Genomic DNA, 21,970 nt, shown 5'->3' on the forward strand with positions numbered 1-21,970 from the left:
TTCCTCGAAAACCGATGGGTTTGCTGTGGACGCAATAAAGAAGGGGAGAAGACACCACGAGGAAGGCCTCTGGACATATACTACACGTACGAATACAAACCAAATATTGGGATACAATGAGAGATGCCCGAGCGTAAGGGAATTATAATACCGGGTATGAAGCAATGGAGGGCCTGTAGGCATGAGACATGGCTGAGAGAAAGATGAAGAAGAAGATTGAAGAATTAAGGGCAGTGGTCAACTAAACCTGGTTATAAACAACACCCTCAATGATAACCAACCATACTCACATTTTAAAAAACATTTGAAAAAATTCCATCAACTGTACAATTGGGTTGGCACTATTTTCCCGCGCTGTATTTTGCAGTCGTGGGACGACGGGCTCTCCGGGCTATGGAGCTAGTGATTGAAAAGCGCCCAATGCGTGCTGCTGCGTGAATGAAGAAGGCACTGGGGGGAATGGAACCGCTGGAGTGATCGGTGGCGAAGGGAAAGGTATTCCTCTTGGCTGAGATGACGCAATGGGATTGAGACACTGTGGAGGGCCCTGAGGAGTCCGGGAGGGACAAATAACATGCGGCGATGGGCGGAGGAGTCGCCGTGGGCGTTGGTGAAACGTGTGGGCGTGTGGAGAAAGTGCGGGCGAAGAAGTTTGGGATGGGAGGGCAGGGCCGAGGGGGAGGGGCCGACGGGGCGAGGGGGGGGAGACGGTGAAGTTTGCAGATTCCAGGAGTGGAACACAAGGGGTGGGATGGATTCATAGCGCGCCCACACCCCATCCCCATTGTGAGGGCTGCGACCAACCCTTATCGTCACGTCAACCACCCTTCTCCCATATTTTAAAGATTTTTGGGCTATCTAAGGAAAGGCATCTATTCTCCTATTTCAACCTCTCTCTCTCTCTCCCTCTCTCCTCCTGGCATTTCCAATTGCAGAATTTTACTCTTCAGGATTTGTTCAATAAGTAAGAATATGACCTCCTCACCCTAAATATGTCATTCTTTGTATATGTCAGGGCATCTTATTTTTTTTACTTCTTCTTTGGTCAATCCTAATTATTTAAGCCATCCGCAGATCTGCGAGTGCTGTAGAAGGAAGGCAAAGTCGTCCTTCATGGTGATCATGGTAGGATATTTTTAGAGCCTTAGAAACGTTGACTGCTCTGAGACTTTGAAAATGTAAGAATTCGTTCTCTCAAGGTTGATTTATATCAGCGTCATAAAAGAGAATTTCCATGGATAATAAATTGAAGGACCAAAGGAATAAATAGATCGACAGTTAGAGGTGACCAAGACTATTACGATAAAGTATGATGTGCAAAACTTTCTTCGCAGAGATTCCAATTTCTCATCCACCATTAAGACCCAGCTGCAAACTTAGGTCGTCGCGCTATAATTCAACTTACAAAATGTTTCAGGTGTTCGCCATATCTCCGCGGAGTGGGTTCGAGTTACTAATATGATTTTAGAACAACACAGACATTTTTTGAGACTATATAGTTGGTAGATTAGTTATTTGGCTAATTACTCAAAAGCATGAGCACTCAAAAGTCAACATCACTCTACTCACGACCGCAAATTAATGGTTTCAGGAGTTAGTGAAATAAACCGTTTGGGAGAGAACACAAATGGTGGAGGTCCAATCAGAATGTTTGGCGTACAAGAAATCATCATAAAAGATAGAGAAAATATTTAACAACTGAGTCAACAATAATTATTCTTACTTTTCGAATTGAAATGAAAGTTATTGAATTCGAGCACATTTTCCGAAGTTTAGATGTTGACATAGTTAATAGTACATGGCACCTGAGTAACTGAAGACATTTACGACTGTGAGGATTCTCACATTGGTTAATGCACTTCTTATAACGGGCAAAAAAAGGGGGGAACAAATACACTTACCTAAAAAGCTGTGCTAAGATATTTAGTAAGGATGTAATGATAGTGTTTGGTGAACGCTTGAGGAAAATAATGAAAAATATGTCCGGGTTCGCTCCTGCTTCAAACCACTCAATTTTTCTGTGGGTGTCATTGCTTAGCAACCAAACGTTTACTTTCCGCAGCAATTCTTTCACCAACGTTATAACTGTTGGAGCCGCTTTCAACATTTCATGAATTGATTGGAACAACAGTTAAATTGATATTATGGGCAGAAACCGCGAGTCAAGTGGGGTGACTCAACACGCTGACCATCAACGCATTGCACCGACTGATGAAAACAGCTGCGAGAGGACTTCAAAAATATTGTAAAAAATTGAAAGCAATGAAATGTCATTGCAATAAAACAAAATTCTTCCTCAGCAAACCATACTGAAGTGATCATGCGTTAATGTACAAGTGAAGAAAATGATAACCATGAAGCCACGAGTGTGATGATATATATAATACTGAAAATAATATGAAAATAGTGTGTTAAACACCTTACTTTTGAAGTAAATGAGCAAGATCTACCATTTTTGACACAATTTTCCAATTAATCTAATGTTAATAAATGAGCGAAGTCATATTTTGTTACTACGCCGTAGCTTTACCATTTTTATAAATGAGGGGCGCTCCATATCTATTTTGAGTATTACTTTCAGTATTGATACATACATTAATTAGCTGATAATGTTCCTCAATATTACACGGTACTTAATTGAAACCCATTTATTTATTACTGAACGTTTTGAGGTCTTAGCATGAGGTAGTCTCAACCTCCCTTTTTAAAAGTTAACCAAGCTTCATCCAATCATAGGTTTTCATCTTTCTAGTCCAATTCCTATCTCATTAATTCTAATCCTTTCTAAATATCTAAAAAAATGCGTATAAAAAACTATATACTACAAATAATTTCAAGGCATTTACAAATACGATTGCAGAATATTGGAGGACCGACGTGATGAAAAATTGCCGTGTATATTTTGCCACACGAAAATATCAATTTGATCGTGGAAGACTGGAAGATTGGCGTATTTTTGTTGCAATCCCGCCCTTAGGGACTTCAGCTGCTTACACTGATATGAAATGTAATTTTTCAGTTGAGGAAACTTAAGGAGAACTAGTTAATCTCGCTACACTTTGCTCACAGGCTGAATTAGCTCCTTCAATCGCGTCCACATATCGATGGGATTGCCATTACGATTACGATGACGCATATAAAAAGATGGAAGAGAAATGCCCCTAAATAATCACCCCAGTTTGCCTTTTCACATACTTAGGGTTATGTACAAACGAGCCAAATGCTTTGAATCACTAAGAGGAGTTCTCCCGAGGACCTTAAGATGATAATGTGATACTTCATGGAGGGTAGATTGTAACATGATGGGAATGATGCAAAAAGTAACGATGAAGATGGTTATTTCATAACTCAAATTCTAAAATTTCAAAAATGTTAACACGTTTTCTTTTGTGTGACGTTCCTTTTTAATTTACAAAATATTCCTTGTGGTCGTGTGTGATATTCCTGCTAAAGAGACGAGAGTGTTCTGCTTCCTTGTGTCACTGGAAATTGATATTTCTGCGTCTAATTCTCTCACGCGATTAATCGCCATCACGTCATTGTTTTGTGGAACTTATGAGAATATAGAATGTTATGGTATTTTGTGAATTGCCTGAGAATGAAGTCTGAAGTACATCAGCATCCAAAGGGACATTTAAAGTTGCTCAACAAGAGAATTGGGTAAATTTTATAAACCGATTTTTCATAGCTCATTAAAATGCGTGTGAAATATATCTAAGGAGTATATTTAAATGAATATAGATTTAAAATCGTCTTTTGTGTCGCTTAAAAGTGAATTACCTGGCCGCTTTAGAAAAGATAAGAATCAAAATTATGATTTGTAGAAGTTCAACCTTGATCTTATACAGATTTTCGTATCAGATCACCTCAGGGGTAACTGTATACACAACTGAAACCTTATCTAAACAAGATTAATCCAAAATATTAGCACCCAGAAGATAAATACTGTAGTTTAGCTGAGATAGGGTATAAATACCCACGAAAGTATCTCTATCTCTTAGAGAAATACGTATGCATTCGATTGATACAGGTGAAAATGTCTTAAAATGAACAGCCATCTTGAGAGTTTGCATTAATTGTGCAAGCTGTCAAGAAATGGATTTTACACATATTTCATTTGATGACTCGGAGTTTCGCGTAAAACTTTTGAAAGGTATTATTTTAGTTCAAGAATTTTAACATTTGATATTTTTTAGTAATTACGAAATAATCCACGGCACGTGATCGATAGAAAGGATTTTATCCCTTAATGATATTCCATTTCACTCATTCTTTACTTTTCCCTCTCCTATTTCCCTTTTTGTCCTTTTGCTCGTCGAAAAACTCGAATTTTCCCGGTTGCTCCCTGCCTTTACCCAACATGAAATTGCACCCTGGGACACCTTTTGTTTCCCATTCCCATGGTCTTATAATTGAATCGGCGTTTTTTGTTCCATTTGCCTTCTGCTCAGATGCTCGGGGTGTCGAAAGTGGAGATGTGGTCGCGAGGTTATTCGCTGTTAATCCATTTTCAGCGCACATACCGTAATCCCCATTGGACATCCGAAAAAGATAACCTCCTCCTTTTGGGTTGACCTCCAACTATCTGCCTGCCACTTAATGGCCTTCCATGTGCCAAGGAAACGCTGTAGGGTTTAGTTCGAACGTTTTTTTGACGCATTGGAAGACCGAGAGAGCAATATGCAAAGCAGTTAGGATCGCTGAAACCCTGAAAGCAAAACATTCTCTCACCATAGAATGTAATGTGTAATTAATATTTAGACCTGTCACATTTGCCACATATTTTACATGAATTTTCCTCATTGGCAAGCAGTTTACTTTGAAAGGTTATTTCCATTTCCCCAATTCATATTCAAGATTAAAAAACTATGAAACCCCAGGAATAAAAATTCAATCTGAAAAAATCTAAATGATAAATTTAGAATTAATGCCTAAGTTTATCAAGTGGAATATTCTTTTTGGTGGACGTGCAGTGATAATTAAAAAAAATATTGTAAAAAGAGAAATTACCTCGTTGGCCTAATGAGCAGTGGACCATTGAAATATCCTCATTTGCAGAGATTAAACACAGGACTTAGGCATCAAGAGCGAAACTCAGTTTTTAATAAAAATTCGTTTTATGTGGTATTACAAATGAATAACTACGTTTAATTCCATTAATTGGCCTATCATTTTGAATATCTTTTTCCGCTGAAATATTTCCAAGAAAAGATAGCCTTCGGGCGATGCGAGCAATGGGGAAGGGGAGCGTATATTTCGAATGATTTATTTTTCCCTTCGTTTAAGCCAAGCGTCCCCAAGGGGCAGCAAGAGGATTTTAAGGGGGGACGTGGGGGGAATGAGGGAGAGGCGAGCGACTAATGCAGATCGGGGGGACGTCGTGGGCGGTGGTGACGGCATTCCAGGGGATCTGGAGGAGAGAGGGAGAAAAACTGAACGAAGGAAAAGATCTACAGGATCTCTGCCATCAGAAAAGGTAATAATTAAAGATTTTCATTTGAAGGAAGGAGGAATTTGTAAGGATTTTTCGGAGAATTCTGGAAGGAAAGGATTCCTTTGAAGTTGAATTTTAATTTAGGCGAAACAAATTAGAAGAGAAAGTTTTCATTTGCGGCATATATAGGGTCCCCTTCTCAATCGTGGATCCTGAGACTTGCTCAGAACTTACGCGGTTATACGTAAACCACAAGATTCAAGCAAAATATTTCGCTGAAGGTGGGCCTGGCATGGAGACGAACAGAAACATGTCCATGGACGATGCTCCCGTCTGAATTCTCGTGAAATGGTTGGGGATAGGTCTTTTTTTATATCATTTAGATAACACTCTTTTTTTAACTTTAGGTATGTTTTGAACACCTCTAAAATGTCCATATCTGTTCAGTGCCTAAACAATTGACGATAATGAATAACATTTATAAATTTATAACATTTACACTTCGTTTATTTGAGGCGAGTTTGAAAAAGTAGCAAAGAGATCGGTAGCGCACAACGATAACTGTGAAGAACACGCTGCGCAGTATTGTTGAAGAGTAATGAAGCTAACACAGGAGAAATCCTCACCCCCTAATTTTGCACTTTTTGACCATTGTCTCTCTTACTTTGATTACTGGATGGGATATACACGCCCAGAAACGGATTTTTCAGATGATATGAGAATTGAAATTGAAAATAAACAACTTGGCTTTACCGCAGAGAAAATGTTTTTATTTGCGACCTAGGTTTCGTTATGGTATAACATCGTCAGGCTCGCATACCTGAGCAGAGTGTAACCTGACCCTGTTATAGCACAACGAAACCTAGGTCGTAAGTAAAACATTTTCTATGTGGAAAAGCCAAGGTGTTTATTTTCAATTTCAAAATGAAGATTTGTCACCAAGTGACGCCAGAAGCCGTTTTAAAATATAAGAATTTAAAACTTCCTCAAGTTAACGTTCATTTGTGAGATTTTCAACCCTGATAAACATTTGTAATTGTAGATTACGATTTTACAACGAGACGAAGTCTGATAAATGTTAGCTTACAATACAGCCGTTGTGAACATTCCGATACTGCTATCTGATACATACTCGTTGATTACCCCTTGATGTGTCTTATTCAATATTCATCCCATGAGATAATTGCCCTAAAGCGATACTCCCTTCAGGAACGATGCACCCGGCTATGATATTAACTGGTGAATTCGATAATCCTAACGAAGACTTCCTACGAAATATAACGCTATGAAAAAATATTGGCTACTGATCATCAAAGGGGAAATGAAAACCATCCGTCATCATTAACAGATCACAAAATCAGAGGAATAGGGATCATATTTTTATTCTTATTTGATTCTTTTATTTAATTTGTCGCGTGAGTGTTTCCATTTTACGTGACTGCGGGGAGTGTTGAAAATTATTATGTGAAAGGAGACGAAGAATCTCAATAAACTAACTGCTGAATGCCGATCTCCGCCAAAAATAACCCTGAATTAATATTTTTGAATAATTACTAGTTCGATAGACAAGATATATCATGAAACAAAATATTACACTCGATTTTGCAATTTAAAAACAATTATTTCGTCATTTCAACCGTAAGGGACCCCTGACTCCTGCCCCTTCTGAATCCTTAGAAAAGTACCTCGGAGACAAAGGTCATTTCACATGGGTTTATAAGGCTCAATTTCGAATCACTTTGGCGTTTGACTGCGGCTGTCAAAGAAGTGATGGTTTGCAAGTGATTTTCTGGGTTACGAGACTACGACCGCTGTAACTGCGCTTGTAGTACGTAAATTGGGAGTGCTTAAAAGTTTACTCCCGGTCTTTCCACGCTTTTTCAACGATAAAGTCTCCTCTTTCCATCTTGCTTTCATTCTTCCCTTGTTCCGTCTTCATATTCCCAACCTTCTTTCCTATTTTTCTGGCGCTCAGTATGACGCGCAATTTATACAAGAGTGATATAGCATGTAAATTTTTCAGGTATAAAAAAATACAAATGAATGATAAACTTGCGATATTTCTTCTAATACAAATGTGGTTAATTATAGTTTCACGAGTTTTGTTCATTTGGAATCCAGATAAATAAATCACTGAACTTCTTGCATGAGTTTGCCAGCAGCATTATTCTCACGGAATGGGCGTCTGGTTTGCTGCTTCATTCCCTCTACAAATTCTTCCTTCTGACCCGTTCTCCAGATTCCCAACTCCTCTTAGTTTTTTTATTCATTTCACTCCTGAACTGGCCAATACACGGCTAAGAGCAATTTTAATTTTTTCAGTTTCATTTTCCTATTTTCTTAATAAATATTTCAGTTATGCCCTCGTTTCAGTTTGCACTTCTATCACTTACCCCGTCTTCACTTAGTTCTCTTAAGTTTCGCCATTTCCAAATGTAGACGCATATTTACTCATTCTTTGAATGGTTCTCTGGTGGATTCTCATTCAAACTGTCCAGTTTCCTTTTACTTGTGTTTTCCTTGTGTTGAAACTTGATAAATATTTTACAAGTACCATGTTTTTGATCACCACCAGTGACTAAATCCTTATTTTTTATTTCATCAGCCTTTGACGTGATTTGGACTCCAATTTTGACTGCAATTGAGACTTTATGACACCAACTAAGACAAACGGCGCCATCTTCTCTCCGCGGACCAGACACGGCTCTTGGGGCATTATAAAAGTTACACTATAAAACTATTACATGGAACATTGTATGTCCTAGCATCTCGCAGACTCACTGGTTATCTTGTAGAACATTGAACTCAAATGTTCAGATTGATTTTGCAGCCACAGAGCATGCGTAATGCGCATGGGTTTTATTTTTATGCCATATAAAACCTTGAAATCCGATAGAGGTGCAACACAAAAGTCGAAAAGTCATATCGGAGTGCAAAGTCTCGTTGAATACTAATCCCATAAAAAAAACATTTGGGTTAAAGAACATTACGTCTTTTACATAGAAAGCTTCAATTCAATGCAGAAATGAGCACGAAAGGTTTCATTTTTTTCAATGAAAGCATGTTTTTTCAACATTTCTCGCTCTCCGTCCTCTAATCATTTGATTCCATCGGTCCAGGCCTTTCCCCTCCCTTCCCCCCTCTTCCCGTGGTCACTCTCCCTCTCCGCCGCGGCTCCCCTGGCGACAGACAATAGGCGCGGCACTCGCTGCATCCCACTCCGCAATATCCGCGAGTTATTTATAGCGTCTTTACGCCGTTACCGAGGAATTGCGTTGTTCGGGACTTAATTTCGGAGGGATGTGTGAGTGCATATAGGGACAAATGACGCCGTTCCAAAGGATAACGACGCACCGTTTAAAATGAACATGAAACATTTCCCCTAAGGCGCGGCTCAGTCCTACTAAACGATAGCAGACACAATCAGACAATCTGTCAAAAAAATTTGAAAGATCATGAAAATTGAAAGTCAATTTTAACTGGGGATACAATTAATAAGTTGATACTAACAAAATATTAAGTGACAAGCATGAGAGCGGAAATGATAATCTTGCACTGTTCCTATAACTACACAGGAAGGCCCAGAAGTACCTAGTCTGACCTAAAGATGGCGGTAGTTGTTTAAAAATATCACTGTATTAGAAGGTACGCAATATGTAAAAAATACATTTCAAGTTTGAAGACACCACGTAGTTTATATTTGTTTGGCAGCCATCAACAGTGAACGTTTTTAGTGAATTTGTGAAAATGGAGAAAATTGGTCATCGTTATGTGATACAATACTTTTATTTGAAAGGCCTCGGCCCAACCAATATAACAACTGAACTGGATTCTACTCTGGGCGAGTCTGCTCCTTTGTTTACAACAGTAACTTAGTATTGGGTAGCAGAGTTTACCCGAGGTCGTGCGAACTGTCAAGACGAGCATCGCATTGGCCAACCAAATGAGGTGACGACTCTAGAAACGGCGAAGAAAATCCACAAAGTAATACTGGATGATCATCAACTCAAAGTGCGCGAACTAGCAGACATTGTAGGCATTTCAAAAGGTGCGTTACACCTCATATTAAATGAAAATAATGGACATGAGAAAGCTGCGCGCAAGATGGGTGCCGCGTTTGCTCACACTAGAGCAAAACCAGTGTCGTGATGATGTTTCAATTGAATGTTTAGCAAAGTTTCACAGCAACAAAGCAGAATTTTTGCGCAGTTTCATAACCAACCAAGGGATTCCAAAGAAGGCGGAGACCGTTTCATCTGCAGGCAAGGTCATGGCGTCGATTTTTTGGGATGCGCGTGGGATAATTTACATTAACTATCTTGACAAAGGAAAAACTATCAACGGCGAGTATTATGCGAACTTATTGCAACGTTTAAGCGAAGAAATCAGGCAAAATCGACCGCATTTGGCTAAGAAAAAAGTGTTATTTCATCAAGACAATGCACCAGCTCACAACTGCGTTATTGCAACGGACCAAATTCATGAATTCAGTTTGAATTGCTTCTCATGCACCCTATTAGCCAGATTTAGCCCCCTCGGATAATGTTTTGTTCGTAAACTTGAAAAAATGGCTCGGTGGTCAAATATTTTCCAACCGTGAGGAAGTGGTGTTGGTAGTTAATGGCTATTTTCAGGAGCAAGACAGTTCTTGTTATAACAAGGGCATCGAATATATAGAACATCGCCGGGAAAAGGGTATAGAGCTGAAAGGAGATTATGTTGAAAAATAAATACATTTTTTTCCAAAATTGTTGTATTTTCTTTGTTGGGTACGGTGCTTCTGGGATTAACCTCGTATACATGGCATACTGCAACGGGCATTTGAAATGTTTTAACTATTTTTATCAATCACGAATACACTTTCCCTTGTTTCGTAAGGTTAATGCGTTCAAGAAGGAAGATTTAGATCTTGCTTGTAGAATTGTTTTCCTAAAGATGCTCTTTGTAAAGCGAGAAAATATTTTAGCCAAAAAATGTTATCTCCGAAAAGCTGTAAAGCCATGCGATCAGAATAGGGCGTGCTCTGATATTGATAGTTCTTTCATTCCCAAATCCTTAGATTACAGTGCTTTAAAACCTTATATTACACACAGTGTTTGGCTTTGCGAGTAGAACGAATTTTGAAGTGTTAAAAATCGACGGAACATGCATCATGGTTATAAAGTGACACTTTGAGCAGTTCGGATATCTGCAATACTGCGAAATACCCGCAATAAATATATAATAGATAATTAAATGAATTTGTCAATCTATCTTCTTCAGCCACCTAGGAAACTAAAGGATCCCCTCTTCGTTGGACCATTTTCACATTTCCCCTTCCATATCTGCAACCGTCACGCCCCAGCTGCCCGTAAACCCTCTCAAAACCCACTTTCCCTGAAAACTTTATCTCCCTCCCACCGAAAAACTCTCCGTTTAAAACCCAATTTCCCCTATCATTTTGATGGCATGCGAAATGCAACTCGGTTTTCCTCTCCGCACGGTACGCAGAGAGGAAATTATCGTGGGAGGATACGCGCGTGAAAATATCTCCATGTTCTCTCTCCCTCGCGGGGATATACTACGGATGGGATAAGCTCAGGCGTGTGGACCGAAAATCCCAGTAGTACGCACAATTTCTCATAGAAAACATTTTAAGAGGATAGGCTAAAAGCTAATGCACACATGCTTGTAGACCAACAACAAAATGACTTTCATTGGCATGTGGAAATAACATTCCCCCTCAACATGAATGCGCAGGTTTGAGGTCGTTTCATTTATCCAATGTATTTTGAGAAGCGGAAGTATGGAGACGTGTTGCAGTCCTATGTCAACGCGAGTTAAACAGCGTGACTTAAAAAGTGACTCCTACTGAGATTCATAGTCGTTTAAAGGCTGTTTATGGTCACGATCCTGTTGATAGCTCTACTGTAAATCGATTGGTAGTTATATTTCGCGGCCGCGAGTCTAGAAAAGCCAAAATTTGTTGATGAAACTTCTTTTGACTGTTTTGGGATACTCACCAAGTTTATGTGACCGATTTTCTGGAACGAGGGGCAACGGTTATTCCTCTGAGCATATACAAGTACAGATTCTAAAACACCTCCGACTTCGAGTTTACCTGTTAACGGCAGCCTAGCGCCAATAATCTTGCAGCGTTAGAACGCTCGTCCACGCACCTCGCGCGCAACTGGATAGGCTCTGAAAAACCTGAAATTTGAACCGATTTCACACCCTCCTTATTCTCCCGATCTTGCGCCTGACGATTTTTATTTTTTTCTTCAACTCAAGAGACACCTCAAGGGTAATCATTACACCTCGGACGATGAGGTGAAGGCAGAAGTCCTGAATTCGAAAAAATTCGGAAGAGTTTTTCAGTGACGGAATGAAAAAACTTGTTACACTTTGGGAGAAATGTGTTAGCCTGAGCGATGACTATGTTGAAAAATAAATATATGATTATTAAAACTTAGAAATTGGACTTTAATGTAATTTTTGCCCGAGCTTGTTATTTTATTTTGTTCGCGCTCTACAAGGATGTGTGCATTAATTTTCAGCCTACCCTCGTAATAATCCATCCGAAATCGAGAAAAAATCGGCTTATAAAATAGCAATTTTTTTTCGACCCCCGATGAACCATAAAAAAATGACAAGTGAACCACTTTCGCACGCTTTTGATGTCAATACACTTCCACTAAATGGGGATGAATTTATATCGGAGAAGCAGTCGTCAATTGGCTTCGCGACGCGGCGGGAGAACGGTACGACGCCGGTATTAGAAAGCTGATTACAAGGATGCAAAAAGTGATTGATCGTCAAGGCAATTATGTAGAAAAATAGCTAAATGCTCAACCTTTACAACGATATACGCAAAGTTGAGAATAAATTTGATTTCTCATGAAAAAATAGGAGACCTTACTTATCGAATCGCCCTCGTATATGGGCATAATATGAAATTCCATTCGTTAATCCTTCATTTTTACGCTATCTAAAATATCGCGAAAATCTAACTCTTTAGCTCATTCACAACTCAAGGAGAAACCAGCGCAGGCAATGAGTTGGGGTTGTAAAACACCCAACAAACTTACTTTAGAGTAAGTAAATGAGCACTACCCTTGTCTGTCCCGCGACAATCGTTTATTTTCGGGGGATCGAGATGGTGCGGGGGCTAACGTACTGGCTTCCCATCCGGAGGCAGCAGATATTTTTCAAAAGAATCACTTAGCATTTCTTTGTAAATAAATATGTCATTAGGGGGAGTAGATTACTTACATTGTTTTCAGATTCATCAGGAGACGTGGATTGAATTTTAATAAAGAATAGTAATCAAATTTGAATGCCAAGTTAGAAGGATAGTAAAATGTTGCGTCACCAGTTTCCCAATCACTGATATTTGCTTATACTCGTATTTGGAAAGAGTTCACGGGAATCATGATGGTGCGGTGGTTAATGTACAGGCTTTCCACCGAGAGGACACGGGTTGGATTCCTGGAGACGGCAGATATTTTGCAGTGGTATTTCGATCCCTACTTGAGGTGATTTGTGGAGAGCACTTTGAGTGAGTACGACGTCCGTCGGATGGGACGTTATACTGCGGACCCCTTGGTGACTTTCGACTGGAGTAGGCTATTGGCGACGCCGGGTTTCTCTCCACCCTTCATCCTTTCCCATTCATGCCGAATGGCGCAAATGACCTCAGCTGTCGGTCGCCTCCCCTAAATACTACTTCTACCACTTCCATTTTCCCTCGAAACGGAGCTCGTTACCTTTTGCCGCTGCAAGGAAAGCATTTCGGTTAAGTTTTGAGGAAACGCTATATCAAGTACAATTATTAACTGGGTGTTTGAGGAGTGTCTTCTGGACCATTTCCATCAACAATAGCATCGAGTCATGCAAAAAACAAGAAAAGATGAAAAAAGTCGAGTAATGCAAAAAACAGAATCGTTTCCAGCGAAATTGATTAATTTCCTTTTTTGAGTTTAAAGTATAGCTGATATACATTAATCAGACAGTATACCTGAAAATACATTAAAAATCAAAATCCAAACAAATAATCTCAGTGGAGGAGTTTTAAAAATTCTTTTCCCATTAATAACTCACTTTACGGTCTAGAGAAGACTTCCTCTCCTTGAAAACTTAAGTTTATTCGAACATTTTAATAACTTGAGAGCAATTTATTCAATTCCATATCCTCATATTAATGTTTTTCCTTATTATGCGCCATAAATTGCCTGCCATGGGCTTCTTTTGGCCAAACGCGACTAGAGCTTGATTTAAATTCAAAGGTATTTATTTATCAAGTATTCTACTAAAGTATATTACCATTAATCATAAATGACCAATTTTCACTGCCATCGGCCTTTTTCAGTACACCTGCGTGAATAACTCAGATGGCAATGGTGGAAGGTGGAGGAAGGGTGCCAGGTGAAAATTATCTTTTTCCCTCACAGTTGAGGACGTTTACAAAATGGAGAAGATATCATACAAGTAGCAAAAATATAACTGTTTCCAGACCTGACGCTATTGAGGAAAATATTTTTTTTTGCAAAATATCCTTTAAAGCTGCTTTCGGGTGCATGCGTCCGATCACTACGTAAATGTACCTCGCTGCATCACAAGACCGCTTGTTAACTTGCCGGTTGCGTATTCGAACCTCTTCTAGTAAACGGATGTCGTCACAATTTGGATTTTTTTCTACGCTGAATTTGGAAAAGTTAGGCACGATCTCAGAAGTCGTAGGGAATTCCAAACATCCATCTGCTCTAGCCAAGTAGGATGAGGAGAGAATCCATTGGCCAACGTAAGTTAAATGCGAAAAAAGGACTTCAATAGAGGAGGTGACAAGTTTAACACATTATTCATTGGAAATAATGAAATATTTGAATTGACTAGCAAAAAAAATCAAGTGAGGATCGAGATATTAAAGAAAAAAAACCATAGTACGATATACACATGCACTGGTATCGAAACGAAGCCATCGGAGCGGAGAGCCAGCGACATCAGCCGAACCACCACTCGCCAACATGTTTACCGCACACTTTGTTTTCCTGTCGCGCAAAAGCGGTCGCCTTGCCTCCGCCTCCTCCCTGCCCACACCCGCGCCCCCCCCTGCCCCCTCCTGCCCCCCCTGCCCCCCCCTGCCCCCCGCGCCGCCCCCTCTTTAATTTTTTTCCATTCCAGAGCAACTATCTCTCCGATTCCACCTCCTTGCACCCGCTGCGCGTGGAAATCCCTCAACACCGCTGCTGGCCCGTAATGAAGGATGACAACCGTCTTTCGCACCCCGTCCACATTCTCATCAACCCCCTTCCCCAACTCCCCCCCTCCCATATCACGCCCTTTGGACACCCCACCCTCTACCCGAGGATCTCCGCGCCCGCAGCCACCCGGGGTGTTGCGTTAATTCCCTTTTTACGAGGGCGGAGCCTACTCCTGCCTAAATCCCTCCCTCTCTTCCCTTCCCCACGACTGCTACCCTTTCACCCGTCCAAACGCGCTTTGCACACCCTCCCTCATTGTCCCCCATCGCCCCGCCACCTCTTATCACTCGCCGTTTCGCTGCTCTTTATTTGAAACTGCGAAATGTTCCGAAATCCCTTTTCGGTATTTTATCGATGCTCGGGTGTGTGTGTCTCTCTCCCTCACTCCCTCCCTGGCCCTTCTGCTGGCCCTGGATCGGGTGATGAACGGGTGGAATGCCGGCCCTCCGTCGCCAGTACTCCCGTCCCTTCCCTCTCCCCCCCTTGCCCACGACATCCACGGATATTCGTCTCTTCGTCCATATTGATTCCACAACGAGCGATCAAATTGCAAGTATCACGTAAAGTCCGTGAGAACGCGATTAAAACTGAGGTATCACCTATCTCTCAGCAAATATTTAATAATGTTTGATGCCCCTAACTGAAGGGACTATCCCCACGGAATACTCTCGCCACGACAGGTTTCACCTGAAGTCATTATCTTTCCCGTTTGACAAAATGATAAGATTTACTCCAAATGAGTGACTCAACCAATGGTCACCTGAATTATCTGGGCAATTGTTAATTAGCGTGGTCGCTCCTGCGTTCAGAAATCCATAGGTAATCATTGGACACAGGCTCCTATTTTCATTGAATGCACGCTTTGTGTTTGCCTCAAACTCCTCTCACGACAGAAGCAATGAGATCTCATATTCTGTAAATTACTCAGAATGGCAATCATTAAAAAAATTTTTAATATAAAGGCATTAAAATAGCCATTGATACGAGCAAACAGGACAACTCAAAGGGAAGGTTGCGAGGGAGGTGAGAGCTCACAAACGCCAAAGCAAGGATTTTATTTTGCCTCTCTAAATAAAAATAGCTTTTTTTTTTAAAGATAACATTATGTGTCAACCAATTAATTTTTATATTTATTGGTAAAGTTTTGATAAATGAGAGAGGGTTCAAAGGTATCATTAGTACATTTTAACTCGGATATACCATTAAATAAAATGGTATGCAAACATCCATCCAATAATGAAAATATGTTACAAGCATTGGTTTATCCGAGTTTGAGATTATACAGGGTCGCACCCAAAAGTGGTAGGACTGATTTTCTCTGGCGCGAACGGAGAGGTGGAGGGGGGTCTGCCTGGCAGGGTAAGGCGGAGGGGGCTCTTAGCAACAGATCGACACCAACCTCAGTCGCCTGCGGGCTGTCGTTGAGTGAGGACACCGTTTTTAGTGAAGCAAGTTTTTTGTCCGCGTCGAAAAACAAAATGAATCTGAATTTAGAGCAACGTTATTCCGTGAAGTATTGTGCGAAACTCGGGAAGACGGTAACTGAGACCCTCGATATGATCAAGCAGGCTTATGGGGACACTGCCTTAAGCCGTTCCACAGTATTTGAGTGGCACAAGTTGTTTAAAGAGGGTAGGGAGCTCGTTGAAGACGACCATCGCTCCGGACGGCCGTCGACAGCAAGAACCGACACGAATGTGGACAGAGTGAGGACACTGCTGAACACTGACCGACGCTTAACCAGTGAATAAATTGCAGACCAGTTGGGTCTGTCTGCATCCAACGTCCAACCCATTATTTCACAGGATTTGGTCATGCAAACTGCTGGTTGCTTCATGATAACAACGCGCCGTGCCATGGCGCGCTCGTCGTCAGACAGCTCTTGGCCAATTACGGCGTTGCCACGTTGCCGCACCCGCCCTATTCTCCCGATCTGGCACAACCGGACTTCTTCTTCTTCCCCTTGATGAAAAGACAGCTCAAGGAACGACGTTTTGACTCGATAAAGGCCGTTCAAGAGGCTTCGACGAGGGTCATCAACGGCATCCCCAAAGAAATTTCCAGCGGGCGTACGGGGAATGGGAGCAACGTTATACTAAGTGTGTAGCTGCTCAAGGAGCATACTTTGAAGATTATTAAGTCGATGTAAGTATATCGTCAATAAAATTCTTGTAAAAAAATCAGTCCTACCACTTTTGGGTGCGACCCTGTGTGTGTGTATATATATATATATATATATATATATATATATATATATATATATATATATATATATATATATATTATTATTATTATTATTATAAGGTAATCTACCAGTTAAGGTAGGTCTTTGGATGGACACAGCTACTAAATAACTATTTTGTGATTCCTAAAAAAATACAAAATCCAGTATCCTACTCTAAATCAGGTCCCTCTTCATCTCTGTGTACTTCCTTCCTCCCTTCACCCTGTCCAACATACCTATCCTGTTCCGTCCCTTTCCTCGTTTGCCTAACATTCTCCCCTCAATTACAGCCTTCAACATCCCGCTGCCGGTCAATACCCCCTTCAGCCACTTTTCCTGCCTCCATAGTAATATATCCCAACAAACCCCTCTCTTCGACTCTCACCATACCAAGTACTTCCTCGTTTGTTTTCTTCTCTGTCCATTTCACCTTCTTCATTCTTCTCCACACCCACATTTCAAAAGCCTCCAATCTACGTCTATCCTCCTGTTTCAGCGACCACGTTTCCGCGCCGTACATAGCTACGCTTCATATCAAAGTGTGTACGAGTCTTTTCTTAACATCTTTACTCAAGGTCCCTGTCATCAACTCCCTCCTCCTTGTGAAACCCTCTTTGCCTAGCGCAATTCTTCTCCTTACGTCCTTACCACTTTGACCGTGTTGGTCCAAAACAGTTCCGAGATACGTGAACTGTTCTACCTGCTCTAGTTTTTGCCCTCCAATTTTAATGTTTAGCTTAGCATTTTTTCTGTAAGTAAAATCGCATAACCTTTTATTATTAATATTGATTCTCAACCCAAGCATGTCGCCCTGAATTTCCAATTCCTCAGCAATGCTTGCAACCCCTTGGCTGACTGACAAATTAAAAAGCTTGGTCATCAGCAAACCTAACTGATTTTACGAATTCCCCGACCACTTTCATTCCTACTTCCAGTTTTTCCCATGCTTCTTTAATCATTTCCTCTGCATACAGGTTGAAAAGCAACGGTGATAATGGGCCCCTGCCTTACACCTCTTCCTAACACTGCCCAACCGGCCTCCCGTTCCCCACCCGCACCCGAGCAGTCTGAGACATGTACAGGTTGCGGATTAGCCTCCTTTCCCTCCAATCTATTCCTATTTTCTGCAATATACTCATTAGTTTTTACCAATTCACTCTATCAAAAGCTTTTTCGAAATCTACGAAAAAGGCAAATACCTCCTGGTTGTGCTTTATATTAATCTCGATTAATAATCTCATTAATGCAATGGCATCATGGGTACCTCTCCCCTTCCTAAACTCAAACTGATCATCCCCTAAGTAATCATTTGCCCTACTCTCTATCCTTTTGTTAATGATCCTGAGAACAACTTTAGCTGCATGAGATATCAAACTTTTTGTCCTGTAGTCCTCACATGATGTAGCCTTTACATTTTTCGGAATAGGAACTAACACTGATCTCAAAATGTCTTCCGTCCTGTTACCCACCTCCACGGCCTTTTTTAGTTTCATCTCCCTTAATGCCCTTTCTATATCATCGTCGAGTATGCCTGGACCTAAGCTTTCTTCCTCTACGTCATGTTTCTTTTCAATGTCTAACTTTGTTGGTCTAAGTTCTTTACTATACAGTTCTTCTATATACTCCTTCCATCTCTCTTGGGTCTTTCCTCTGTCACCTATTATCCTACCCGCCTTATCTCTAACTATTAGCATAGATCTCTCTTTCTTACTTCCCGATAAAGATTTAACTTTGCTGTACAGCAAACCAATTTCACCCTTCCTCTGCAGACTTTCCATATCCTCGCACTGCGCCTTCCACCATGATTCTTTTGCTTTATTTGTCGCCCGCCTCAATTTATTGTTTAATTATTTGTTCTTCATTTTGCCTAACTCTGTGTTTACATTCTTCCATTTCCTCTGCTCATCTATCTTTGTAATCATCTCATCCGTGATCCACGGTTTCCTGGTCCTTTTTCCGTTAATGGTTCCTATAGTATCTTTTGCGGCTTTCGATATCTCTTTCTTGAAACATTCCCATTTTTCTTCAATAGAACTCAGCTCTTTACCATCCTCCATGATTTTCTCTACAGCCTGCTGGTACTCCTTCCTGGTCAATCCATTTAATGTTTCTACATTCCATTTTCTAACACGCCGCCCCTGCCTTATCTTTTTGAAACGGACGCTACATTTCATAACCACTAATTTGTGTCAGAGTCCGCTTCCGCTCCCAGGAAGCTGTGAGAATTGATCACACTGTTCCTAAACCTGTGTCTAACCAGAATTTAATCTAGCTGATACTTTTATGAGTCACCTGACATTTTCCATGTATACCTGCGTCTTTTGTGGTGTCTAAACCAAGTGTTGGTGATGACTAACCCCTGTCTCCTGCAGAACTCTACTGCTTTCTCCCCGCGGCCATTCCTCGTGCCTAAACCGTAGCCCCCCACCTCATCACCATCTCTTCCTTTGCCTACCGTCGCATTTCAATCCCCCATCACTATCAAATGTTTTGCTGCAGCAACACACTCGATTGTCCTCTAACTGCTCCTATACCCAATAGACCTCTTCTTCCTTATAGTTTGTCGGTGGCATGTTTAGCTGGACAATGACCAAGTTCGTCGGTTCTGCGTTTATGTTTGCTAATAATATTCTATCCGTTATTGCTTTGTGCTTTGAGAGCCAGTGAGGATTTCAGCGTATCGGCAATGTCAATATACTAGGCAAATCAATTTTGCACTTGCCAAAATTTGCATGTAACATTATTTTTGAAAATTTTCCAACTTCTCTCTTAAAATTTTTTCAAATATATTAATTGAGAACTGAAATGTGAGGAACAGGCATGAGTTTACAATAAAGGAGCATGTACAGCACATTTGTTTCACAATTTTACAAGGGTAAGGAGCTAAATGCATAGGGTAGCGATTTACTGAACTCAGGCGTTGAACTGCAGGTTAAGGAAAGCATCAAAAGGAATAACCACTGAGAGGTTATGTGACATTTAGCGTAGGAACGGGTTCCTTGTGTGCTATACCCTTCTTTGCCGGATTTCCCCAGTGGCTTACTCGTTAATTAGGAAGAAATTGATTAACATGGGACCCCGACCGCGCTCTGAAACCCCTTTCTTAGAAGGAAGTCACGGAGAATATTCAAATATAGGCTTGAAACAGTCTCAGGTTTTGATCCTTGTGAGGTTGCCTCCGACGAGATTGAGATATTGATTATCTTGAGATATGAAAGTGGAAGATAATGTACATTTAATGCCACAAATACATTTTTTAAGGTAAATATTCTGTATTACAGAATGGAACGCACAATATGAGACTTGCGTCTGTGTCTTGTGTCGGTAATAAAGAGAAATAATTGCTCTTTGAAACTCCACTACACACTTCTTATTTCCACAATCTGGGTTACGGCAATTATTGCCACAAACTGTTCAAAAAGTGGGTCGTGAAACAGAAGTTTTATACTTGAAATCCATACTGTTATTTGCTATCAATATATTTATGTAAAATATTTTTCAAAGAACTAGACTAAACTGTGTTACCTATAAAAACACAGGGCACGAAAGAAGTTGTGAATACATGTACATATTTTAGTGTTTTTCGAGGCGAGATGTTTTAGAAAGTTATGGTGGCGTTGTTAGTAAACGTAGAATGAATTGAAGTGACATGTTTGAACACACGATGACAGGCTGAAAACTAATGCACATATGCTTGAATACCACAAACACAATGACCATGAGAAGCACTCCTGGTGGTATGTGAAAGAAACATTCCCCCTCAACACGCATGCGCAGATTTGAGGTTGTAACATTCATCCAGTGTATTTCGAGAAGCTGAAGTATGACGACATGTTCTAATGCTATGTCAACGCGAGTTAAACAGCGTGACTTAAAAGGTGATTTCTACTAAGATTCATCGCCGTTTAAAGGCTTTTTATGGTGACAAAGTAAAATTTCGTGGTTTCGAGTCTGGAAAAGGCATAATTGTTGATGAAACACGCAGCGGGCGTCCGATCACTGCCACAGACGATAAACATCGAAAAATCGTCGAAGGTTTGAGTCAAAACGACTGGAGAATCGCTCAAAAGCGTATAGAAAACCATATTGGTATGGTCCAAGGAAGAAGTTTGTCGTGTAAAAGGCTGCCTGGAGGCCAATAATCTTGCAACATGATAACGCTCGTCCACACACCTCGCGCGCAACTGGATAGTCTCAGCGAAACCTGGAATATGAGCCGATTCCACATCCTCCCTATTCCCCCGATCTTGCTCCTTACGATTTGTATTTTTTTCCTTAACTCAAGAGACACCTCAAAAGTAATCATTACACCTCGGACGATGAGGTTAAGGCAGCTGTCATGTCCTGGATTCGAGAAAATTCGGAAGAGTTTTTCAGTGACGGAATGAAAAACTTGTTACTTGTTGGGAGAAATGTGTTAGGCTTAACGGTGACTATGTTGAAAATAAATGTATGATTTTGAAACTTAAAAATTGTAGTTTAATGTATTATTTCCCTAATCTTGCTATTTGTTTTTATTTGTAATCTACAAGCATGTGTACATTATTTTTCAGCCTACCCTCGTACTATAGACTGCGAATGGTGGAAATCTGTTTCTATGACGTAAACGGAGCAAAGAAATACGGAATATAAGTTTTTTACAAACTCACTCACTCGCTGGTGTCCATTTGGTGCGGTTTGTTTCATACAATTCTTTCATTCAAAAGGTAACGCGAGGATTTCTCTTCGGCGTACTTGCACTTGTCTGATTTGCGAGCGGGAGAGAAGGCGCGCCTCCCTCTGCGGACTCTCTTGTGCCCACTTGTTGAAATTCCGCCAGCAACTGGAAGGGGAGGTCCCTTCACCTTTGATTGAAGTACAGGCGGGAAGCACGACGCAGGAGGAGCACAAGTCCGGAACTGACCCCATTCACCTGTCACCCCATGAATTCCTGCTTGTTAATTGATACTGATACAGGGAGTCAAGAGCATCTCTAACAGTACGAGAGCAAAAACCTCCCAACATTCGTTACTTGAGTTAAATCCCTCTTCATAACAGAGTTTTGTCAATACCCAGGTTATCGAAACGGATTTA

The sequence above is a fragment of the Hetaerina americana genome, unplaced genomic scaffold (assembly GCF_022747635.1).
Source record: "Hetaerina americana unplaced genomic scaffold, ioHetAmer1.1.p SCAF_1, whole genome shotgun sequence".
NCBI classification, from domain to species: domain Eukaryota; kingdom Metazoa; phylum Arthropoda; class Insecta; order Odonata; family Calopterygidae; genus Hetaerina; species Hetaerina americana.